Source organism: Pseudophryne corroboree, chromosome 12, assembly GCF_028390025.1.
Source record: "Pseudophryne corroboree isolate aPseCor3 chromosome 12, aPseCor3.hap2, whole genome shotgun sequence".
NCBI lineage: Eukaryota > Metazoa > Chordata > Amphibia > Anura > Myobatrachidae > Pseudophryne > Pseudophryne corroboree.
In genome coordinates this window covers 106339722-106366816 of record NC_086455.1, presented here as the reverse complement: position 1 = coordinate 106366816, position 27095 = coordinate 106339722, and the positions used below count along the sequence as shown (strand labels likewise).

The window sequence follows — 27095 nt, the reverse complement described above, 5'->3', positions numbered from 1 at the left end:
TCCGCTGGCATCCAACGTTTTTGAACTTGTCACTGACTTTTGATGAATGCTCTGCAGGTGACGTATAAGGGAGGATGTTCCGAGGTGGTTAACGTCCTTACCCCTACTTATTACAGCTTGACAAAGGCAGCACACGGCTTGACACCTGTTGTCCGCATTTGTGTTAAAATAATTCCACACTGAAGAGGTGATTTTTTTTGTAATTTGACCAGGCATGTCAATGGCCATATTCGTCCCACGGACAACAGATTTCTCCCCGGGTGCCTGACTTAAACAAACCACCTCACCACCAGAATCCTCCTTGTCAATTTCCTCCTCAGCGCCAGCAACACCCATATCCTCATCCTGGTGTACTTCAACAGTGACATCTTCAATTTGACTATCAGGAACTGGACTACGGGTGCTCCTTCCAGCACTTGCAGGGGGCGTACAAATGGTGGAAGGCGCCACCTCTTCCCGTCCAGTGTTGGGAAGGTCAGGCATCGCAGCCGACACAATTGGACTCTCCTTGGGGATTTGTGATTTAGAAGAACGCACAGTTCTTTGCTGTGCTTTTGCCAGCTTAAGTCTTTTCATTTTTCTAGCGAGAGGATGAGTGCTTCCATCCTCATGTGAAGCTGAACCACTAGCCATGAACATAGGCCAGGGCCTCAGCCGTTCCTTGCCACTCTGTGTCGTAAATGGCATATTGGCAAGTTTACGCTTCTCCTCAGACGCTTTTAATTTTGATTTTTGGGTCATTTTACTGAACTTTTGTTTTTTGGATTTTACATGCTCTCTACTATGACATTGGGCATCGGCCTTGGCAGACGACGTTGATGGTATTTCATCGTCTCGGCCATGACTAGTGGCAGCAGCTTCAGCACGAGGTGGAAGTGGATCTTGATCTTTCCCTATTTTACCCTCCACATTTTTGTTCTCCATTGTTTAATGTGTGGAATTATATGCCAGTATCAGTAGCAATGGCCTACTACTATATATACTGCACACAACTGAAATGCACCACAGGTATGGATGGATAGTATACTTGACGACACGGAGGTAGGTAGAGCAGTGGCCTACTGTACCGTACTGCTATATATTATATACTGGTGGTCAGCAAACTGTGCAAAACTGAAATGCACCACAGGTATGGATGGATAGTATACTTGACGACACAGAGGTAGGTAGAGCAGTGGCCTACTGTACCGTACTGCTATATATTATATACTGGTGGTCAGCAAACTGTGCAAAACTGAAATGCACCACAGGTATGGATGGATAGTATACTTGACGACACAGAGGTAGGTAGAGCAGTGGCCTACTGTACCATACTGCGATATATTATATACTGGTGGTCAGCAAACTGTGCAAAACTGAAATGCACCACAGGTATGGATGGATAGTATACTTGACGACACAGAGGTTGGTAGAGCAGTGGCCTTCTGTACCGTACTCCTATATATTATATACTGGTGGTCAGCAAAATTATGCACTGTACTCCTACTATATACTACAATGCAGCACAGATATGGAGCGTTTTTCAGGCAGAGAACGTATAATACTGGTGGTCACTGGTCAGCAAAACTCTGCACTGTACTCCTCCTATATAATACTGCTGGTCCCCAGTCCCCACAATAAAGCAGTGTGAGCACAGATATATGCAGCACACTGAGCACAGATATGGAACGTTTTTCAGGCAGAGAACGTATAATACTGGTGGTAACTGGTCAGCAAAACTCTGCACTTTACTCCTCCTATATAATACTGCTGGTCCCCAATCCCCACAATAAAGCAGTGTGAGCACAGATATATGCAGTACACTGAGCACAGATATGGAGCGTTTTGCAGGCAGAGAACGTATAATACTGGTGGTCACTGGTCAGCAAAACTCTGCACTGTACTCCTCTTATATAATACTGCAGGTCCCCAGTCCCCACAATAAAGCAGTGTGAGCACAGATATATGCAGCACACTGAGCACAGATATGGAGCGTTTTTCAGGCAGTGAACGTATAATACTGGTGGTCACTGGTCAGCAAAACTCTGCACTGTACTCCTCTTATAATACTGCTGGTCCTCAGAATAAAGATATTTGCACTGCAGCCCCCTGAAACAAAGTGAGAGGACGCCAGCCACGTCCTCTCACTATCATTTCCAATACACGAGTGAAAAATGGCGGCGACGAGCGGCTCCTTATATAGAATCCGAATCTCGCGAGAATCCGACAGCGGGATGATGACGTTCGGGCGCGCTCGGGTTAACCGAGCCATACGGGAGAATCCGAGTATGCCTCGGACCCGTGTAAAAAGGGTGAAGTTCGGGGGGGGGGGTTCGGATTCCGAGGAACCGAACCCGCTCATCACTAGTCTTTAGTAAGTTTCCGTGTTTGTAAAAATGGCTAAACACACCAAAGAATGCAGTTTCAGGGTCAATTACAAAGGTACAAAAGTTGTGCACAAATGGTTCTTTTTGCATTTATCAACAAATGCACTGGTTTTTACAGATAATAGCGAGGTTTAACTCGGCACCTGCCTTTGTTGTTGCACAGTATCTCTTTAAGGGACGTGTGGATAGTGGACCAGTGAGCCAGTATAACTGGTCATAACCCAGAAATGGCTGGCCATACCGTGTGCCGCATGACCACATTCCCCCCTCATTGATGCAGGCATGGACTTATGCAAGGGAAAAGTGTGGGGGCGAGGTATGCAGTGTGTGCAGAGGTTAAGGGGCCGATTTATCACCATCCACATCTGATAATGTGGATGTGGTGTGATAATATTGAGCAAACTCGTAATGCGATAATTGAGTACATTGCATGTATGTATCAATTATCATAAAAAATACCCCTGTGTCCTGTTGCGCATACGCCGCTGTCCGTCGCTACTGCCGTCGCTGGGACCCCCTGTCGCGACTACCCCCCCTTCCCGCACCGCAAAAGAGCCCCCATCCCTGGATTTATACTTATTAGCCCCAGGGTGTCCGCTGCTCTAGGAGGCTGCCAGGTGCCCGGATCCTGCTTCTGTGCTGTGACCCCCGGTACTGTAGAGTGAGCTGCCGCTTTGCAGCATCGCTTTACAGCACAGGGGTCACAGCGCAGTACATGGAGGACCCGGTGCCGAGCAGCATTCAGCGGAGCACTGATCCCCGGCTCCTGGGGCTGGTAAGTATGACTTCTTTTAAAAAAAAAGTTTTGTTTATATTTGTTGTTTTTTTTATAAAGGTAATCAGAGATGATCACCCGAGCCCGGTCCTCGCACAGGTTTCTCTGCCGGGGTAGAAGAGGAAGCTGTGCAAATGGCTGCTTATTGCAGTGCTTCCCTGTGATTATGCCAGCTGGAGCTGGCGTTAATATCACAGGGCACACTGCAGTGTTTTTTTTTTACTTTTTTTTTTTTTAAGAAAGTTCGGCTATATCGCATTTCCCATTGTAAGTATGGGAAATGTGATGTGGGTTACTTAAAAAAATGACTATTAAAGCCCTTTAATATATTTGAGTGATACTAAAATAATGTGAAAAGGGTGTGAAAACGCCACTTTTCACATTATTTTAGTAAAAATAATGTTAGTAAAGAGGCCACTAAATATTTAGCATTGTCTAGAAGAAGAAAATTAGTGAATTACAGGTGCAAAAATGAAATGTAATTTTGTGGGGCAAGTTTATTTAAATGAGATGCAAGTAGTGGAGTGGGCACAAGTATTGGACTTTCTTGTTATTTTAGGGTCCAGACAGCATTTTCCTCCCTGCAAAAGGAATTTTAAGGGTAGACCCAAATATTGATGACATACAGTATTTAATAATGCCTTCCCTCCAGCAGAAGTTGGCATGACTGAGAAATAACAAACTGCAAAAAAATCAAGCCCTAGATTTCTGTTCAACAAAATGTTTCTAGCACCATGTATAGACGCTTATTACACACGCACAGCCTGGAAACATAACCTGCTGGAGCAGTGGGACACCAACACAACACTACCAAATCACTTTGCATAAGTGGTCTATTTGATTTGCATACTTGGCAATGTAATCTGAACATCCTCAAGGGCGTTTTTCATCATACACTGAAATACATACACATCGCATAAATATAAAGTAGCATGGGAATATGCACTTAATTACATCAAATTTATGGATGATGTAATGGTCAGCATTACTGTGTCACAGCACTTAAGTCATGGGTAAGATTTCCACTATGGCCCTAGCAGTGTGGAGTTTTTATATTCTCCCCAGGCTTGTGCGGGTTTCCTTCAGGTACTGGTAAGCTATATATACTGGCAGGGCCGTTTCTTGGGGCAGGCGAGCAGTGCAACCGCACTGGGCGCCTGCCACGGCACTAACTGTGGCTCCCTGCTTCCCCCTCCTATTTCTCCCCGAGTAACCCGCTCGGGGGGACGGAGTTTCACAGAATGACGCGGTTGCGTCGTTACGTCACAACGCAAGCCCGTCACTCCGCGAAACTCCCCCCCCCCGAGCGGAGTACAGAGGGGGATCCAAGTTAGGAAGAGGGAAAGGCCGGCGCGAGGAGTGACTGGTGAGGTGGGCCGAAGAGCGGTAATCGCCTATGTAAGTATTCTCTCTCTCTCTCTCTCAATGTGTAAAATGGGGACACCTGCCGTAATGTGTGAAATGGGGACTCTTGCCTGCCGTAGTGTGGGGATTTAATGTATCAAGGGCATTGCGGTGTGTGGCATAATATGGTGCAGGGGGCATTACTTTGTGGGGCTTAATATGGTAGAATTTTTTTTTCCTGTGGTGGTCGTGATCTGTTGGAGCAGGGTCAAAAACTGGATTGTGAGGTAGTCTTTTCAGACGAGGCCATGCCCATTTAAATGAGGCCACACCCATTTAGATGAGGCCACGCGCCCTTGCCGTGTGCGCGCCCAAGTTTTTTTTTTATCTAAGTGTGTGGGGGGGGGGGGGCACATTTTTTTATGTCATGGGGGGGCGCATTTTTAAATCTCGCAATGGGAATCAAATTGCCTAGAAACAGCCCTGTATACTGGTAAGTTAATTGGCTTCTGACAAAATTAACCGTAGTGTGTAAGTGTGTGCATGTTCATGTGTTTACAAATGGATCTTATTTGCCATAAAAAAATTTGAGTTTGCATTTAACAACTTAACTGACAAATATTGTTCCAAAAACTACTCAGAAATGTAAAAAAAAATTTAATGACTGAATAAGGTTAAGAATATTGAAATAAACATTGTTCAAAACAATTTCTTAAAAAAACAACCAACCAACCAACATTTAAAAAAAATAATAATAATTGGTGCAAACATCGATGGTCGGAACATGAAGACCATCAATGATCGGAACATTATGACCATCGCAACTTACGTTTCCAGACATCAAGTCTTCTCAGTAGCCCCCAGAGCCCCTCAGGAAGGCGATGGGATGCTTTTTTTTTCACATTTCCCCAGCGGCTGCTAATATCTTCAGCCAAAGGTAGGGGGTGCTGCTGGGCTGGCCGATCAGTAATGATGCACAGCAGGCAGTTGGGGGAGGGAAACCGGAAGCAGGGGGCCTGGAGGTCCCTCTAACAGCAGCAATTGCAGGAAGCTTCACTTTCTGCTGCTGCACAGTGAGCTTTCTGACTGATCGCATCAGATGCGACCATGTCAGGGAGAGCCTAACCTGGTGTGGTCGCATCTCTCATTGACCATGCCAGGTAAGTGGTTAAAGGACCTATAAATATAGCAACAACAAAAAAAGCAACTGCAAGCGGTGTGATGGGTGTATATTTACCAAATGTAAATTTTCATCTATTTTCAGCAATTTTTAAATTGATTTTTTTCCCCCACGGAACACACATTTACAGACATTTAAAAAGTATTATAAATTTTTTTTAAAAAAATCTGTTAGTAAATATGTGTTTTAGCCCTGGAAACACAAATTGATTTTTTTTATCTATTTAAAATTACTGAAAATTTACTTTTAGTAAATATGCCCATAGGAGATTAGTGTAGATTAATGAACATAAAACGCTGTATATTTCCTGGCAGGCTACAAACATCATACTGTATGTTCCTAAACAAAACCATAAGTACATCCCTCCCAACATGACCCTCTCCAGGAGGGACAAAATGCTCTGCTCCTGGACTTTTCTCTTCATTTATGATTGCTGACACCTGTGCTGAACATGTTAATGGACAAGAAAGGTGTTTCAGCACAGGTGAGGGCAATCATAGATTAAGAGGGAAGTCCAGGAGAAGAGCCTTCTGTACCTCCTGGAGAGGGTCATGTTGGGAGGTATGTAAGTACCCCAAAAGCCATCTCTTTAGTGGACGTGTGGATGGTGGACTCGTGCGCCAGTGTCACTGGTCATAGCCCTGTACTGACTTGCCACACTGTGTGCCGCATGACTATATCCCCTTCTCACGGATGCATGAACTTATCACAGAGTGATTTGATAATGTGGTGTGTTTGCTTTCAACAGCATGAGCGGCAGTGACTCTTTAATATCCTTTGCATGGTATGTTAGTAGACAGTGTGTTTTATTCATACAACTAACAGCATGAATATAACCATAAAATCTAAGATGTTTGATAAATCTGTAATAATTGTGGCAGTTACTAAGTGCAACACGTAATAAGTGACTGATAAGATTGTGGGGGTAATTCAGAGTTGATCACAGCAGCTATGGGTATGCTATACTGTTTGATAAACTTCAAAGAGAAAGCTAATCTTTAAACATAGTCATAATACATATATACAGTACATATACATTACAAATGTATAGCTATTTAGTACCATGCATGTCTTCTTTCCTTTCCTTATTCAGGGCCTATTTTTATCAAATAATATTTGTTGGATATTCCCAGAAAACTCCCGCCATGGTACATTCTCCAAAATGTACCATGGAAGGACCACAGCAGATATCGGAAACAGCAGTAGCCTATAGTAGCCTAAGGGCTACTAATTCAGTAGAGGGGAGAAAGAGGCTTCCTCTCCGTCACCCCCCGGTGGCAGATGCGACACCCACTCATACACAGTTTACGCAAACCAGGAAGCAGTGTCACCCTGATTCTCCAGGACAGGCTCTTATCGGAGCGCATCTCCTGGCAAAAGAATGTGTGTGAAAATCTTCATTTTCACTTTGCAAATATATGCAAAACATATCTATCAGATCGGCATTAAAAATGCGGATTGTGATAAATATGTCCATGTCGATCTAATTCTAGAATGATGGATTTTAAAATAAATTAGTTTCATTGTTTAGATATGATTGTGAAATTTGATGTTTAATTATCATTATTTTCTGCTAATATTATTATTACTCTTTAATATCCTAATGGATAAAAATCAGACATGAAAATGACTGCGCATAAAATGTAACTTATTAAAATAACATTTATATTTCCTTAGTGTTGCAACTTTCTTGAAGATTGTGACCTTACATTTATATTTTGCTACATTGACACTGACACACTGGTCACAGTAGTGTATGTGATAAATACAGAGTAGTAAATATAGACATTATTTATTGAAAACACTAATTAGCTGTGGAAGTGTAAATCCATCTGTCATTCTTGCCTCTAACTCACAAGTTATTTTTTCCAAGAGGCGGCAGTAACTCCGTGTGACCAGCTCCTGTTACCCAGCCTGCTCCATATTTACTGATCAATATTTGCTCTCTGTGTTGCCGGTTTTACGGACCTGGGTTTTGTTGTAGAATCGAACTGCAGGTTTAAGTGTTTGCAACCACATCCGTACCATGAAGCAACGGCTGTAACCACTGTGTAAAGCCTGCAGGCAGCAGTGAATGTGTGAATATCTCAAAAAGAGGACTTATTTAGAGAAGACAGTCCCATGAACATTTCCCATCATTTTCACACAGTTTCAGGTTCACCTCATCTGTCATTAGGCTGTTATCCTCACACAGAGCACATAAATCAGCAGCCTTGTATCTTTTCTTGTCATAAGAGGCACAAATATTTGTCACATTAGTCCTCTCATTTTTTTTCTACCCCATTCTTTAATTTTTGAAGGGCCAGTAAACGCCTTTTCCATGAAGTTGAGGAACATTTACCATGTAATAACCCCCCCTTCCCCCACCTTGACTTGCACAAAAGTAAGTATTTTAAATCCGTTTGTACGAGACATCGATTGCTTCATTTCAAGAGTAATAATTAAGTACAATGTAATCCCTGCCAGTGGTCTCTAATTTCCTAATGTTGCAGATTTCACAGATTAGTCCCAGAAATAGTCAGCGGTTTTCAGTATTGCTCAACTGCAGTTCCTGTTGTTATTTTATATATTCAATGCAATTCTCATTCATTCTTATCTGTAGACTTAATAACTTGCTAAAATAAATAGTATTGAAAAAATGCACATAAATTAACCTATTACCAAGTCCAGAAACCTAATATGATGTGGATTATTATGGAGGCACTATAGTGTGCCATAATATAAAATGAGTGCGCTTTAATGAAGCATAATCTGAACTGGGCAATGTAATGGGGCATAATCTGAACAAGGCACATAGAGTGGCATAATATGAACTGGTAACACTGTATTTTGACATAATATGAATTGGGGGACACTGTAATGTGGCATAATATGAACTGCAGGTGCTGTAATCAATCTTAATTAGTGTTCCCACTAGGATTCAGGCAGGGCACAGAGGTATGGGGGTAGTATGGTCTCACGCTATGAAAAAGAGGGCATGGCTGGCTGGAGAGGGGGGCGCATCCCCATTGGCATCACTATTGGGGGTGGTGCGGTCCTATCGACTTCACAAATTGTGGCTTTCCTAGTCATCGGTGTCATTAAGTGCATAAGTGCTGAACTTCCCCCAAGCTCTCCCTATAATGTGAATAGATTCCATGTTCATGCTCACGGCATCTATTCACCAGTTACGTATGGGGTGGCACTGGCTAGTATACCCAAGAGTGGTGGGGATCGATCGGCTCACAGTGTCCATCTTGTGTTTCAAAAATTAAAATGCCTGTGGCAGTTTGCACGCAGACCACTTTACAAGAGCTATATTAACGGTAGGTTAGGGAAAATTAGAAGACTCTTTTTTAGGGGCGATCTTTTAACCTATTTGGTTGGAATTGTAGTTAATAAAACTTAACTTTTATTATATATCATTTTAATATAATGTGAGAAACTTAAAAAAAAAAGTAAAATTAAAATAAATTGAATTAGACCACTTGCTTAATAGATCATTTTGAGTAAGTCATATACATCTCTTAAATACATATTTTCTTATTAATACGTGTATGGTGATTTTTTTACAGATTCAAGTGGGTAATAACCCAATAAATGGATTTTGTAAATATTTATTAGTTTTGTGGTTTTCCCACTGTGGTAAGGAGCTCCTTCAATATCTGGAGTTCTAAATAAAGGGCTTATCCTAATAGCATGAGGGTATATATGAGTACCCCATTTTCATACAGTTATATGTCTATAATAGTTGACAGAGTTTCAGTCTATAGTATACAAGGCATTCACACTATGGGCATGATTCAATTCAGTGACAGTTATATAGTGCTGGGAATTAGCTCCCGGCGCTATTCAGTACGGCGCCATGTGACACCCAACGACGGGATTTCTTATCGCACCCCCGGAGGGGTGTGAGCAGAAATCCAATAAAAGTGGCGGTGCAATGCTGATTTCTGTCCTTAGCATGGCAAAAACAGCATCGCGCTGGGCACTTAAGTCGGGGCACCCTGTTTAGTCCAGCAGAATGGGCATTCTCCGACTTACCACTGCGCTGTATTGAATAGCGGCGGGAGCTAATTCCCAGAGCTATTCAACTGTCACTGAAATGAATCGTGTCAGTGTCACCCCAATGTTAATTCTTAGGTTTCTAGTGTGTATTCATACAAGCAGTTATCACTACCTAGACATCACAATATATTCAACTCAATAATATACACAATATTTACAAGTGCTCTGGGTTGATATAATACTGACTTGGTCAGTACTTGGGATCAGAGCGACTTAACTCCACAGTTTTAATCCAAAGGTTCAGTCATACTAGTGTTCATTCTAGGATGTTTTTAGGGCAGGGTGCTGATCATTGAGGAGGTCACATTTTCATTTTGAAGGGCACATTTTTGATGTGACTCTTTGCGCACAAAGCATAGCGCATATGTTTATAGTTTTTATATATTTTCCCTTTAATGTATCATTTACCGCTACATACATATAGGACACCCATGTAACACCCAACATCTGTACTGAGAAAAATACCATATTTGTCCAGTCTCCTTGAAAGAAAGGCAATAGTATATACACATAATAAGCAGATAATAATAAATATCTCCTCCACTGCTGAAGTATTTATAATCCCTATGTGTTATAAAACAGAAAAGTTAAGCAGAGGGTTAAAATATACAGTATAGGTACAAAATAAAAGTCTGTTCTTCTACTAAGGAAATAGTGTAAGCAGTACATGCTCACTGCTTACCCTGTTCTTTCCCTCTATATCAGAGTGCTGTGTTATGCAGGCAGCCACAGCAGTGATGCCAGTTACACTGCCCCCTCTGCCATCCAGTTCATTAAGGATATAAATTGTTTCCAATTTCAGAGGTAGGCAAGGAGTAGACAACTACATTGTAACATGCACTCTGTTGCATTCTGTATACAAGGGGGCGATTTATGATCCTGCAGGGTGCACTGAAAAAGGGCAGGGTGCTTTTTCACATTTCAGAAATGGGCAGTGTGCAGCACCCTGCTGAAACAGCCTAGAAAGAACACCATAGTCATACAATATATACACACACTTTAATTGTTTCAGCTTCACCAAAGCACATAAACATACCATAGATCAACATAAATGTATAGTGTCACCACAGTTATGATCATATGCCCAATGTCCTTTTCAATAAACAAAGCCTTTATCCAATAATCTCTGACACATAGAGTATACTGTGCCCAAAACAACAGAGAGCTTGTGAGCTCACTGTGGATAGTGAGGTACATGCCCACCTCCTTACAGGTTTCACTTTGATATATAGGGTGTGCATGTGTAACTAAAATACATGTGAAACAAATTAGATTTCTTTGTGGAGTTTAAAACAGCTCAGGTGGTAGGAGAGTAATAGGACCAGCAGGGGCGGATTGGGAACAAAAAGCGGCCCTGGAAAGATATTGTACTAGTAGCCCCACGTGGGCAGCACCAGAGGTGTAAGGTCTAGCCATGGGCCATGGCAGCAGCACCCTCCCCCCAAGACTTTCCAGATAGTGGGCATGTCCAGCATCAAGGGGGAAGTTAAAAAAGAAATAAAATTACATATTATGAGCACATTATACGATACACCTTCAGAATTTAGGAAACTATATAATTCTTTAGAAAGATATATTTTCTTGCTTATTACACCAACCGCGTATCCCAATCACTATGCACTCAATCTTATATGTCAGCCAAACAGGCAGACAGAGCATACACTAAATCATCTGCAATCACAGGCTACGTGGCAAAGTAATTTTCATATATGCAAATTATTTTGCATCTTATTCATTATGTCTATAAAAAGGACCACATGTCCTCAAACAAAACAGGCCCCACGGGGGCGTCGGCCCACCGGGAATCTTCCCTGTAGACCCTATGGCCAATCCGCCTCTGAGGACCAGTATGTCTGATTCCCCCTGCCTCTGCTGTCACATAGTCATGTCCTACAGAGGAAGGTGGATGAGAAAGCTGAGGGGGACTACTGGTGTGAAAGAAAAATGTAGAGGGCACTTCTACTGTCTGGAAGTCCAAAGCTACTGTGTCCTGATATAGTAGGACATTGCAGGACACAGAGCTGTAACTGTAACCGATGAGAGTGACTGCAGTAGTGTAATCCCAGCTGGAGCTCTAAAGTCAGTCCACGTGTGCTGCCAGCACTGTGTCCTGCAATCTGTCAGTGCAGTGCTGAGAGGAGAATGTACAATAACTGAAATCTTGCAGCACACCATGGCCTGGTCACCAAAGAGCAGGAGACAGGGGCGCAGATCCATTCTTCTATAATCTGCCAGAAAGGGGGCGAGGCCGCCGGGTGTAGTGACATCACAGGGAGGTGTCTTTGATGTGGGCTGAAGGCACAGCCCCATCAATGAGGCATATGTAAAGCTGCCTCTTCTCCTTTTTTTTCAATGGGCTTTTACTGCCTGTGGTTTGGCCCCGCCCTCTGCCCGCCCTCAGCTTCAGACAGTTTACATTTGTAAGTGGGAGGCAGTATTCTCACTGCCTCCCATCCTGAATGGCAGCGTTTTCATGGCAATAATGATTAGAATAATATAAAGAAGATTTTTATGGCACAGAATCTGTGTTATAAATATCTTCTTTGTATTATTTTAATCATTATGACAGGGGAGGCACTGCCTCCCCTGCCTGCACGTCCCTGCTATTCACGTGGCGGCATGGCAATGGCAGGCTAATTTAGCAGGGCGCTGGTAAAAGGGCAGGGCGCATGAGCTTGAAGACTAATAATTTGAAGTGGGGGATCTGTAATTTGGCATAATATTAACTGGGGGGCACTATCATTTGGCATAATATCAGCCAAGGGCGACTGGAATCTAAGCAAGGTCCACTTTAATGTGGCATAATAGCATTGTGCCATAGTATATATGAACTTTGGGTACCACAATGTGGCATAATATGAACTTGAGATACTAAAATGTGGCATAATATGCACTTGAGCACTACACTGTGGTATAATGTGAGCCTGAACATTAAGTCACCGCATCTAAAAGGATACCGTCCCGTATCTTGACCAAAATGAAGCAAAACAAAAAGACTAAAGTATGACTTCAAACCAACTACAATTTTATGTAAACGACTAAGACTAAGGGCTATATTCAATAAGAATCGGAAACTGCCGTCTTGTCGGAAAGACGGCAGTTTCCGACTGGAATAGGTCGGAATGGGTTCTGACCTATTCAATAAGGGGACATTTTTTACGACAAGTCGGGAAACCCGACTTGTCGGAATGCTATCGGAAAGCAGGTGGATCGGCGGAATACCCGCCGATCTACCTGCTGCTGTCGGAAACGGGGCCAAATCCAGCTGCCGCTGGAAGCTCCCCCGCTGGCCGCAGCACACTGCTCCCCCGCCGGCCGCCGCACACTGGACCCCCCGCTGGCCACCGCACACTGCTCCCCCCGCCGCTGCTCTCAGTGCACCCGGCAGCCGCTGACAGCAGCGGCAGGACAGGACACAGGGAACAGCCAAATCCGACAGTCGGATTTGCCTGCTCTTTGAATAGGGGTTGTCGGGTCCATTCCAACAACTGCATGTCGGAATGGACCCGACTCTTATTGAATATACCCCTAAAACTACATTGAAAATCCTTGTGAAAATTAACACTAGATCTGAACTAGGGGGCTTTTATGAGGTAGACAATGAACAGCCTCTACAAATAGAGGCGCCTCTTCAAAATGTTTCTATAGGGTCCATAAAGTTCTGGCTACGCCTCTGCCTAGAAATTATTGTAAAATATTCGCAACTATATTATTTGATACCTGCTGACATTTACTGTTTTACATTTATAGTTTTGACAAGTGTGCGCATGAAAAGGGGGCACGGCCTTGCATTAAAGGGGAACATTCATGCATGTTTACCAGTAAAAAAAATACGCTATATAGATAACTGGTAATGAAAATAGTGATCAGGAATGGCATGAAGAGGGATCATTCCATGTCAAGTGAACCAATTCTGAAGATCAATCCCACCTGACCATCTCCAATTTTGATAACATTTTACATGGAGTTGGTCCATATAGCAAACTAGCTTTGGGAACATTTTAGTTCACAATATGAAATAGTAGTAAGGCTATGGCCCTGAGAGTTCGGGTAGAAAAAAATGTCACTGGCGCTATTGCGCACACTCAGCAATGTTTAGGTTATTGCTGTTGCAGATCTAGAGGAGTAAAAGTTGTGTAAGTTGACATGCCTGTACAACTTTTGGCACTGATTTCAAAAAGTGAAGATCAAAGACTTTATTCCTGTTACTTTTTCACAGCATGAAGCCAGAGTAGGCAAAAATCTGTCATGTAAAATTTAATGTTGAATTAAGCTTCTTATATCTCCAAAGGAAATCATTATTTTAGTACAGCATCAATACAATGAACTCCCTAGATGGACACCATCACACTGCTAAAATATCACACTCCAAACTCCTTTAGTTCCTGTGATAACATTTCCTAAAGTAGTTTGCCCAAATCTTACAATTAAGTTTTGCCCTATCTTAAAGTCCAATAGCAAAAAAATATCATAATCAATTATTATTATTTTTTTTTAAATCAACCGTCATTGAAAAGAGAAAATGTCAAACTATAAACACACCTGTTATTCCGGATAGGCGTTTTGCCACCTAAGGGAGAAAACAAGCTTTAAAGTAAGGCCATCTTTGTCATGCGGCAACAATATTATGAAGTAAGGCATTTATCATTGACTGTTATAAAGCAACTAGAGGCTGAAGCCTGTGTTTAGTTGTCTTTGTACAACATTTGGTGGTAATTTCAGAAATGTTTATCTGGATTGCTACAGACCAATATTTGTTTTGCAACTTAAAAATGATCTATAAGTCTGTCAAAAAAAGACTTCACGTTGCAAACCGATCCTTTATTGAATTTAAAGCCTGGCCACCAACTCAACAGTTCTTGGTTCAAGCCAATTTTCTTTGTATAGAAAGTCATGGAGTGGCACTGTATCGAATTGTCAGCTAGTACAATGGCCCATATATAATGTCTACTACACAGAGTGGGACATCCGCGGACGCTCCTGCATCATGCAGTGCTGTCGCTATGGATTTACCAGTAGGCGAAGCGTTAGCTGCTGGTTCAGGCGCTGGTGTCATACATCTCCCAGTCCACCTGTGGCCCCTCAGGACCCACCTTGGGCAGCGTTTTCAAATATGCTGACTACGCTTGTAACACGTCTTACGCCCCCTGTGGGACCTCCTGTGCCATTACAGCCACATATTGTCCCTGTAGTTAATCTGCCATGGGCAGCAATATCTGCAGTTTGCTATTGGCAACCTTCATTTTCAATTCCAGTCTCTGCCATTTAGACTGGCCACAGCACCTCGGATTTTCACCAAGGTCATGGCTGTGATGACTGCTTTCCTCCATCGTCAGGGAATCAGGATCCTGCTGTATCTGGACGACTTGCTGATTCTGGCGAACTCCCAAGATGTCCTCCTCAGTCAACTGGAGATGTCGGTCCAATTCCTACAAGCCCACCAGTGGCTCATCATTTGGAAGAAATCCTTGCTGGTCCCTGCTCGAGCATGGTGCACCTGGGGGCACTACTGAACACACACAGCCAAAGACTGTTTCTGTCTCCGGAGAAGGTCCTGTAACTTCAGGACAAGATCAGATACTTCCTCTCTCGTGCAAGAGTGTTGATACACTTGGCGATGCAAGTATTAGGCCTCTTGGTGTCCGCTTTCGACATAGTAGAGTACGCTCAATTTCATTCCTGCCCTCTGCAGAGGTTAATTCTTGCCAAGTGGGACGGATTGCCCCATCGGATCAGGTCTCAAATGATTTCCTTAAATCCGGAAGTACGTCGGTAACTGAGTTGGAGGCTACAGGACTGACAGTTAAGCAGGGGCTGTCCCTTCTGGATCTTCAACTGGATGCCAGTCTGTGGGGTTGGGGTGCGGTGTTGTAGCAACACTTACTCCAGGGTCGATGGACTAAGAAGGAATCTCTCCTCCTGATAAACATTCTGGAACTGCGGGCAGTGTTCAATGCGTTGACACTTGCCCTGCCTCTAATACAGAACAGGCCTGTTCAAGTACAATCAGACAACGCCACCACTGTGGCATACATAAATCGTCAAGGAGGTACTCGAAGCCGCATAGCAATGATGGAAGTGTCAAAAATCCTTCAATGGGCAGAACGCCATCTGCCAGCGATATCGGCAGTGTTCATTTCTGGAGTCCTCAACTGGGAAGCGGACTTCCTCAGTCATCAGGACGTACACGCCTGAGAGTGGAGTCTTCATCCAGAAGTCTTTCAACTCCTAGTGGACAAGTGGGGCCTACCAGATGTAGACCTGATGGCGTCTCGACACAATCACAAGGTTCCGGTCTTCGGAGCAAGGACAAGGGATCCTCAAGCAGCGTTCGTGGACGCACTAGCAATTCCATGGAACTTTCAGCTGCCATACGTGTTCCCTCCAGTGTCACTCCTGCCCAGAGTAATAAGGAAGTTCAAGCAAGAAGGAGGAATACTACTTCTAGTCACTCCAGCGTGGCCCAGACGGCATTGGTTCTCAGACCTGCAGGGTGTCACGAACCAATTACTCACCACTGCGGGTTTCGGGCTCCGTCCATTGCCGGCGCGGTGCTGTGCGTCCGTGTGGGGACGTGGCGTGGTCAGCGGCAGGTGTGCAGGTTCTGGGAGCCGGGAGTGCGGGGACCGAATGGCCGAAGGTGCCGCTGTGTGTCTGCAGTTTAGGAGGCGGCCATGTTGGAGACCAAATGAGCACCTGAGAGCACTTGTGAAACACCTGTGGGAAAGTGTTAGCCAATCCCGTGTTTGTGCTGCCTTTAAGTAGGCTGGGATTATGTTACTCTGAGCCAGTGCTTTGTTGTAGCTACTCTGTACCCTAGCTCTCTACTCTCACCGTGGATTTCCGTGTGATTCCAGAGGTCCAGATATCGCACCATTCCCAGAAGTCTGCCTGCAGCCTTCGCTGCAAAAGATCCACCACCTCCCTGCTGTGCTGTCAATCGTTCTCCCAGTGGCAATAAGTGGACTTCCAGAGTCTTGTGAGAGGTTACCCTGTCTGCCTGCTTCAATCACACAGCCTTTGGAAGATTCTACTAAACTCACGTGCTCGTTTAATCAACTCTCAGCTTAACCCATTCATCACCATTGTCGTCTGCTGCAGCTCCTCACATCTTGCAAGTATTCCTTTCAGTTTTGCATCATTTCAAAGACAGCTCTACACAGTTCTTCAGTTCAGCCTCTAAAGCATAGGTAACAAGTCTTCAGTTATTAATTTATGCCTACAATATCCAGTTAACACTCCTTACAGTTTGGCACCAATCATTGCTTCATTTGGGCAATTTGTCATTCATTCACAAGCCTGTTTAAACTCAGTTATATAAACATTTCTTCAATGCATCTTTAAGACTGTTCCTGCTTATCATTATTCCATTAATTGCAATACATCAGTATATATATGGTGACTAATAATTGTCATTTAACTCCTTATTGTAATTGTTGCCTTTAATAAATATATGAAACGGAACTTTCTTCATCCTCCCTGCTTTCATCATACCGCAGCACCTACACCTTTGGTTGGTCCAGGATTAACGGATTCACAAAAACACTCGGCCCTGACACAGGGTCTCTCGATAGAGCGTCCTCTTCTTCTTCCTCAACACCCAGACCTCCTCGGCCCTTGTGTCTTCCCGAACCTGGCAGGACTGGCTTTGACGGCGTGGCTCTTGAAGCATCACTCCTGAGAGCAAAAGGATTCTCTGAGGCGGTCATTCAGACTATGTTGAAAGATCGTAAACCAGCTTCGGCTCGGATTTATTACAGGGTCTGGAGTTCTTACTTCACCTGGTGTGCTGCTAAGAATTATGATGCATATACTTTCAGAACTTCCAGACTTTTGGCTTTACTACAACAAGGCCTAGACTTGGGCCTTCATCTGGCCTCCCTCAAGGTCCATATATTTGCCTTGTCGGTGTGGTTTCAGAGAAAAATTGCGTCTCTTCCTGACATTCACACTTTCACTCATGGTGTTTTACGGATTCAGCCTCCCTATGTCCCTCCTTTGGCTCCATGGGATCTGTCTGTTCTGAATGCCCTACAAGAGTCTCCATTTGAACCTCTTGAGTCTGTGGACCTTAAATGTCTTACGCTTAAGGTCATTTTTCTGTTGGCTATTGCCTCTGCTTGGAGGGTGTCGGACTTAGGCGCTATGTCCTGTCGTCCACCATTTCTGATTTTCACTGTGACCGGACAGTTCTTTGAACTCGCCTAGGTTATTTGCCTAATGTGGTATCATCTTTTCACCTTAACCAGGAGATTGTGGTTCCGGCCTTCATCTCTTCTGGTTTGTCCTCCAATGAGCGATCTTTGGATGTGGTATGGGCTCTCCGTATTTATGTGGAAAGGACTGCCTCTATCAGGCGGTGAGATTCCCTCTTTGTACTTTTTGGTTTTCACAAACGTGGCTGGCCTGCGAATAAGTAAACCTTGTCCAGATGGATTAGAATGGTGATTGCACAAGCTTATGCACGGGCTGGCCTCCAGCTCCTGCTGCTATCAAGGCCCATTCTACTCGGTCTGCTGGACCTTCTTGGCCGGCCCGCCGTGGCACGTCCGCAGACCAATTGTGCAAGGCGGCTATGTGGTCCTCAGTGAACCTGTTTATTAGGTTCTATGCCATTGCCATTGATACTTCCGCCTCCCAGGATGCTTCCTTTGGACGCCGGGTTCTTGTCCCCCACCATGAGGAACTGCTTGAACTGTCGTAAGAATGTGGTTCTATGTGACTAACATCTACCGTCTCTCTTACCTGCTACTGCATTGGACTGGTTAACAAAACTGAGCTACAGCGCCTGGAGGCGGGGCTATAGAGGAGGCGGTGCAGTGCATCCTGGGAACAGACAAAGCTTTAGCCTGTCGGTACCTCGGATCAAGATCCAACTCTACACCCCAATGTTATTCCCTGTGGAATCCAGTGTACCTCGCAGAAAGAGATTAAACAATGGTAAGTCTACCATAAATCTCCTTATTTGTGTCATTATCTCAGTAGGGGAACCAAAAATGTGTGATTTTGAATTTTGGATAAGGGATACTCAACCTGTACAATGTGACTAGTTTCAAATACAATGGAAAAGAAACAATAAAAAAAGCTTTTCTATGTATCAAGATAAAACATATACAATAGTGTTTGATCCAACTAAACAAAACCAGAAACTTCTACAAGATTTCATGTAAAATTATTTTTTTAGTGTAAGTTCGAAAAAGTCAAAATCTGCTGTCAGACTCTCTATGACAGACTCAGGGGGTCATTCCGAGTTGATCGTTCGCTGCCGATTTTCGCAGCGCAGCGATCAGGTGAAAAACTGGTTTTTATGCGTGTGCGTTTGGGCCGCAATGAGCACACTCGTCGTACTGGTACAAAGCCCGTTGTGGTTGTGCACAGGTTCTAGCAAAGTTTTTCTTCGCACTGACGGCAGCAAGAAGATTGACAGAAAGGGGGCGTTTCTTGGTGTCAACTGACCATTTTCAGGGAGTGTTTCCAAAAACGCAGGTGTGGCTGGGCGTTCGCTGGGCAGGTGCATGAAGTGAAATCCGGACATGAATAGGCTGAAGTGATCGCAAGCGCTGAGTAGGTTCAGAGCTACTCTGAAACGGGTGGTCTTCAGTATGCTGACTGACGGGATCCCGGCGCACAGTATACCGGCGCCGGGATCCCGACAGCCGGCATACCGACACTTATTCTCCCTCGTGGGGGTCCACGACCCCCCTGGAGGGAGAATAAAGCGTGCCACCATGCCCGTAGCGTGGCGAGCGCAGCGAGCCCGCAATGGGCTCATTTGCGCTCACCACACTGTCGGTAAGCCGGCGGTCGGGCTCCTGGCGCCGGTATGCTGGGCGCCGGGAGCCCGACTGCCGGCATATCGTAGTGAACCCCTCTGAAACTGCACAAACTGTTTTTGCAGAGCTCGGCTGCACAAGCGTTCGCACTTCTGCTAAGCTAAAATACACTCCCCAGTGGGCGGTGGCATAGCGTTTGCACAGCTGCTAAAACTAGCCAGCGAGCGATCAACTCGGAATGGCCCCCTTATTGACAACTTTCAGCTTAATTTGCAAAACAAATATTGGTCTGTAGCGATCCAGATGATAATTTCTGAAATCACCACCAAATGTTGTACAAAGACACCTAAACTCAAGGTTTTTCATAATATTGTTGCTGCATGAGAAAAATTACCTTATTTTAAAGCTTGTTTTCTCCCTTCAATAGCAAAACGCCTTTCCTGAAAAAAGTTATGTTGTAGTATTAAAATTGCAGCGCGGCGTAATGGCGTACGAGATCGTTGGAGGTGCGGGATGCTGGCCGATCTTGGATATTTTTTTAAAGGGGCAATCACTTACAAGGTAAAACCATGCCGTGTTAGTGATTCCGCACCTTCGGTGATCACAGACGTCATTATTATTATTATTATTATCCTTTATATGGCGCCACAAGGGTTCCGCAGCGCCCAATTACAGAGTACATAAACAAATAAACATGAAAACAGCAACTTACAGTTGATGAAATTATAGGACAAGTACAGGGTAAATAAACATAGCTACATCAGCAGATGACACTGGAATAAGTATCAGGTGGCAGAAGACTGCTGGATTTGGTGCATCTGAAGATTATTAAAGTAAGAAAAGGGTAAGCACATGAGGGAAGAGGGCCCTGCTCGTGAGAGCTTACATCCCACTCATTATCTTTTTAATGAAGGTTGTTTTAAAATATGTGATTATGATCTTTTTTTGATATTGGACTTCAAAAATAGGAAAAAGTGAATTGCGAGATTTGTGAGAACAACTTTAGGTAATGTTATCACAGGAACTAAAGGAGTTTGCAGTCTGATAATTTAGCAGTGTGATGGTGTTCATCTAGGGCAGGGGTGGGGAACCTTTGGCCCTCCAGCTGTTGTTGAACTACACATACCAGCATGCCTTGCTACAGTTTTGCTATTTGACCATGCTAAAACTGTTGTAGAACATACTGGGATGTGTAGTTCAACAACAGCTGGAGGGCCGAAGGTTCACCACCCCTGATTTAGGGAGTTAGCTGTATTGATGTCCTACTAAAATAATGATTTCCTTTTGGTGATAGAAGCAGCTGAATTCAACATTAAATTTTACACCATTTTTTGCCTACTTTTGGCTTCATGCTGTGAAAAAGTAAAAGAATTAAGGCTTCGATTTTTAAAATCATCAGCAAAAGTTGTACAGTCATGTCAATTTACACAACTTTTACTCCTCTAGATCCACCTCAGCAGTAACCTAAACATTGCTGATTGTGTGTCAATTTTACCTACCACCATGATCTTACTACTAGTGCATATTGTGAACTAAAATTATCCCAAAGGTAGATTGATTAAATTGCAAACGCATCGCAGGGCAGTGCCACACACATGCTGGGCAGCCTTGCCGTGTGCTGCGCAGTCCCCAGCATATGAGTAGATGGATGCAGATCTTTCTGCAGAAGCAAGATCTGCGTACATTTCTTAATAACCCCCAGCATTCAGTAGGCAACTTTATAGTAAATTAAGCTGTTCTGGCACCCAAGGAAAGTTCATAGTCTATTTCAAAATTCTAAATAGCATGTTCAAAAAATGCATTCTCAGGTAATCCTCCTCTAAAATGTGAAGTGCACCTGTTTTCATAATCTATATTATCTGTATTTTTGTAATATAAATTTTACTATTCAGTACGTTCTTACAGTGAAAGGAGTATTATTTACTGATCTCCTGTGTGCTTATCTCCGTATACTACCCTCCTGTTGTGTACTATTTTGTTTCTGCTATATCTCTAACAGGAGTTCTCTTGTTATAGACCTGCACCCTTCAGTTAAAGATTAGGATTGCCATCTGTCTGCAGAAGTTCTGACTGTACATACTTTTAAAATTATTACATTTTTACTTAATCACATACTTGTACAATTGTGTTTAGCTTATGGAGGTCCTTCTAAATTTAATTGACAGTTTTGACTGGAGTTTTCCTTTAATTTGACTTTTTGTATAGCATTCTGTCCTTATTTGTGTACTATTCACTGTCTGGAATTCTTATGGTGGAAATTACTTATGGGCTCATCCCCATTGCAAAGCCCCACAAATCTTATCAACATGGCCCCATCCAGTTCTTATAAAGAAAAATGGGATTCTGCAGGATTTCTAACTGTTATGGGCATAGCCGAAACTAGGGTCATACGAGCGGTACCTGGGGCACTCTTCCACAGTGCGAGTTGTGGTGGGCTGAGAAAAGCCCCACAATCCAACGGACTGGCAGAAGGTAGAGAGGGCAATGGCGGCCCAGCATCAGGGAGAGGAGGAGGCTCCAATAAAGCACAGAGCAGCAGGAAAACAGACCCCGTAACTGGAGCCCGCTGAGTGTTCCACCAGAGCAGCAGCAGGTTGTCAGTTGAGGAATGAGGGAGATTGGGTCCTCCGGCTACAGGTTACAGAGGCTGGAGAGGCTTCAACAGGTAATGAGGCATTGCGTCCGTGGTTTGTTCAAAATATCAGTGTTATAATGTCATTACTCAAAGTCCCCCTGTGCAGTACTCGCCACATAGTATTTTTATTTAACATTTATTTGGAGGGGGCATGGCCATATGGGGAAAGGTTTATGGGGGGTAACACCATGATTTACCGTAATGGGTGACACAAACCATAGTGACCTCACTAGCTGCAAGCCACATGCAGATGCCGCGGGGGCAACGTCGGTTCCACCCCCATGGAACAGCATAGCTTGCACAACCCTAGTTTTGGTCTGTGTGTAAGGGCTAAATTGGCCATGTCAGAACAATGTTTTTGGGATTAGTCTCATACATGTGCATTATTCATTTAAAGTATTTTGCAAAAGGCTGATCATCCTTTCTATAAAACAAGTGTATTCAGTTATATTTCAGTAGTCCTCCCACCAAGTTTTAGATTAAAGAGCCATATTTATTTAACTACTTTTGCTATCAATACTTCAAAAATCTCAGTTTTTGGGCGATTGCCACAAGGGATACCATATATTCATTTTCATATTCACGGACAGGAAGCGTGTCTAGGGTGCATGGCCAAAACCATAGTAGGCTTACAACCACAACATTTGTCAGGATTTCAGGCCATTATTAAACACGCTAATGGTGTGTACACACGGTGAGAATTTTTCTTACGATTTTGACTATATAGCCAAAATCGTAAGAAAAGTTAGTGCAGATCGCAAGATGAAAATCACCTTGCGGTCCCGCGCGGTCGGCATCACAAGCCTAGATAGAAAGCGTCTTGAGTCCTGTTGGAGAAAGAGCGCTATATAAATAAAATTATTATTATTATTATTACTACTGTGCAGGCAAGTCAATTTTGACTATCTCGTAGAAAAGATAGTCAAAATTGACACATAGCCAAAATCGCACATAGCATCGCAAGCACAGTTATTATATTACCCCGAATCTCACCATGTGTACACACCTTAAGACATATGAAGGGGTGGCATGTTGGCTCTTTATTAAGGTGTGTACACATGGTGAGATTCAGGCTAACCCCGATCCTCACTTTGTGATAGGGACTAGGTTAGTATCGCAAGCACATAATGACTGTTCTTGCGATACTGACTATGCGATTTTGGCTAAGTTTCAATTTTGACTATCTTTTCTATGAGATAGTCAAAATTGACTTGCCTGCACAGTCTATCTAGGCTTGCGATGCCGACCGCGTGGGACCGCGCACATTGGCATCGTATCGGGATCGCAAGGTGACTTTCACCTTGCGATCTGCACTAACTTTTCGTATGATTTTGACTATATAGTCAAAATCGTGCGAACAAATCTCACCGTGTGTACTCACCATTGGATCCCCATCATGCCCTTATATCTTCCTCAGAGCCCCCTCTATTATAAATTAATAAATTAACTCCAGTATGTTCAGTTTTGTAGGGTGGAGTCCCAACAAAACTTAATTGACTTTATTTAAAGGTGCTATGAGTCACTGCCAGCCCAAACATAGACAGGCAACATATCCAGTCACTGGACAGCTGTATGCTGGAACAGATCACAGCGACACCTCAGACAGAAACTGCTGCTCACCCAAAGTATGAGAGGGCATGCTGGGACTTACTGTATAGTGCTACAGTGGCTGGAGAGCCTGTTCCTGCTCAAGATACTAAGAACTCCCCAACAGGCTCAGCATTAATCGCCCCTGCACACACTATGTCCCCAAGAGTCCATAGTACAAAAACATCAGAGATATACAAACTTCTACGGACCTGTGCTGGTGACTACTCCTAATACTACCATGTAACTGTCTACCAGTTCAGTACCGTCAAATTACCCTATCAGCAGCTTATCCAGTATCTGCAGTAGCAGTAGAGACGGTTCACAGTGAACACACACTATGTTCACCTGCTGATTAGTTGCAGGCAACTGGCTTCTCCAACTATTGTTGATTGCGTCAGGGTGAAAAGGAAGAGATGGACTGTTGCTAGGCGACAGATGCTGTATGAGGTAGCAGTGTTTTCAAACTGTGGGGCAGGTGATAAAGAAGTGATAAAGAAGTGATAAGTGTAATGGGCCCTACACATTTACAGATCCGCCGCCGAGCCACCCGGCGGCGGATACGGCCAACGGGCTACCGGGGTGGGGGAAGGGGGGGTTTGTGCAGTGACAGGGGGAGTGAAGTTTCTTCACTCCCCCCGTTACCCGGCTCCATTGAAGTGCAGGCCAATATGGACGAGATCGTCCATATTGGCCTGCATGCACAGCCGACGGGGAACCAGCGATGAACGAGCCAGTGTGTAGGGCCTATAAGGTGATAATGCACCAGCCAATCATTACAGGTTTGAAAAATGACATTTAGGAGCTCATTGGCTGGTGAGTTATCGCCTTCCACTTATCACTTCTTTATCACTTCTCCAGGCTTGAAACATCTGCCCCTGTGATAGATGAGGATGATTATTGGACACTACCGGCATGGGATTAGGCAGCCCCCAGACTCCAAAATCTCAGACAGGTGGCAACCCTAATTGCCACATTATTTATGTATCCCAACAATTTATTAAGAGGGTACAGCTGCAAAGGCTATAAAAGTTATTTAATAGCTTTCTATGGGGACTGCGAAAATTGTCTATTTACCAAGATCTGTAAAGCTTAACTTTTCAGAGCTGAAACCTGGTAGCTAATGCCATCTTTAGACGTGGCTATAAGAAATGATTTATTGTGGGAGAAATATGCGTAAATTGTTACTTTAGCCCCAAAATCTTGTTTACAAGCATACTTTTAATTTTGCTTATTTGCAGTGCTCTGTTAGTGGATAATTTGAATCACTTTTTCATAAAACCAGACGGGTCCCTTCCCCAGTAACCTCAGTTAAGCAGCTGCTTCTGTAGCTTTCATCTATGTTTTATTCCGCGTGTATTCCGGGACCTGGACAATGTGGAAGTTATTTATTTCTGGAAATTGCAATGTAGTTCAATGATTTTACATTTACAGTGCATAACAGGGTAATTATAGATTATGTGACTGTAAAATATATTTTCATTACTATAAAGTAATATAGTCATTTTATGTTTGTTTGTGTCATAAGTTTATGTTTCACTGTTTAGGGAGTTGGGATATGGTAGTCCCCTTCCGTATCCTTAGCTAGGTGCTACATGAAGTCATGTTCTAAAGAATCAGTAAATTAATTTTGTTCATCAATTTAAATTGCCCGCAATCTATTGAATGCAGATTATGATTGTGTCCACCCAGGAACAGTGGCTGTATGGGGGTGTGGGACTGGCAGTGAAACGGTTCATTTTAATATGTATCCAACCCAGCTCTGGAACATTACTGAATACTCTGGTTTTATTTATATTCCGATACATTGTTTTAAGCAGTTTGTGAACCTGTATGATAATTGGATGTTATTTACCCCATCTCTTCCTTCCTCTCCGCTCTTTCTTTGTACACATTTTCATTAGAATAATTCAGTGAAGTTAGAAGCCACAATCAACTCATTTTTACGTAAATGTCAAGTGGATCATGCAGTGCCTGTATGATTAAGTATTTGGGCTGCAGACAGTGGGGGAGTGGGTACTAATTACCCGGGCCCAGGTCTGATGGAGGGGCCCAGATCCCCCTTCCCCCAGTTACCTCGCAGCAGCTCTTCTCCTCATCCCAATACACGCTGCCGTGTGCTGGGCTGCAGGGAGGCACTTAAAGTACTATTTGTTCTGTATTTCTTTCTAAGGGTGCATGGCCATGCCTCCTGTGATTAGGCCACACACCCTGAAAAGTACCTGGGCCCAGCCAGGTCTCTACTGCCCTGACTGCAGACTACAGTCCTCATTAATCTGAATGGGACGGCAGTCTATCCTGGTCTTCCAAGCTCTGAAAAGCTTAGCTCTTTGACACTTGGTCCTCAACATTATTGCAGGAGAGTGGACGTCTGATGCCTCTTTGGCACCCTCCATCCACCTTGCAGGCTGTTTCCGAAAAATGATAATGCACGTGCACATCCTAATAGCTGGGCATATGCAGTGTCCGCATAGACAGTGAAGTGATAGCAATAGCTGCTTCTTACACTGCCAAGACAGGACAGCTTTATAATGAAAACTGTGCTGTCCCAAGAAGAGATTTTTAATAAATGCATTCCATATTGCAGTGATAAGGAATGATAACTTAATGGGACCTGTTTCACAATAGTGCATACTTGCCAACATTTTTTTGTCTCCGCTCTGCAAGAAGCCAGGAGAGGGGATGCTGCTGGTTGCTTCGGGGGGCCAGGTTAATATGTCATTAGGCCCCACCCCCTAACAGAAAAATGCTGCAATTATTAGGCCTGCTGGAAGGGGGTGGAATTAAATGCTGTGATTTGCATCACTTAGCCCCACCCCTTGGCCAGCGCCGCAGTTTTGTTGACATTCTTCCCATCCTGCCAGCTTCACTAAGAATCGGGTGGGATGCAGAAGATTTGCCTATTCTTCCACCTGAAATTTCTTACTACCCAAAAGTTTGCAAAAGTGAGTACTAGGAAGTAGGAACCTTAAATAGGAGATCACCAGTCTTGGTACCTGCAGGCCAACTTCTGCTCTCATTATGTGGACTGTGCAGTTAATTTGGAAGCCTGCTACTGGACTTCCTTTTAAGGAATGAGTTAAATGTTATTCTGAGTAGTCTGATATGTTTTTGGTGAGTGGTGGGGACCCTGCATCACTGTGCAGTCTATCTGCATCACCTGTGATCCCTATGCAGCAGGTAATTACAGCTCAGCAGCTGGACAGAGGCTTTTACATGCCTCAATTGTACTTCTTTGCCAGCTGCCGTGTAAGAAGGACAGTCAACACATCTGTTCCTTTAGCTGCTAATTAAACAGAGCCCAGTCTCTGCCTATGTTAACTCCTTCTAGATTGCTTCCACTGTGCTGGAATCTTGGCATAATGTATAAGGTCCACTGTCATCACAT

The 27095-nt window shown here is 43.7% G+C and overlaps 1 protein-coding gene across 5 annotated transcripts in view; it reads left to right on the top strand.

Annotated features, from left to right (window-relative positions):
- MIPOL1 (mirror-image polydactyly 1) overlaps positions 1 to 27095 on the top strand; it is a 921515-nt gene that overhangs the window by 678345 nt on the left and 216075 nt on the right. The gene's annotated exons all lie outside the window — the stretch shown is intronic.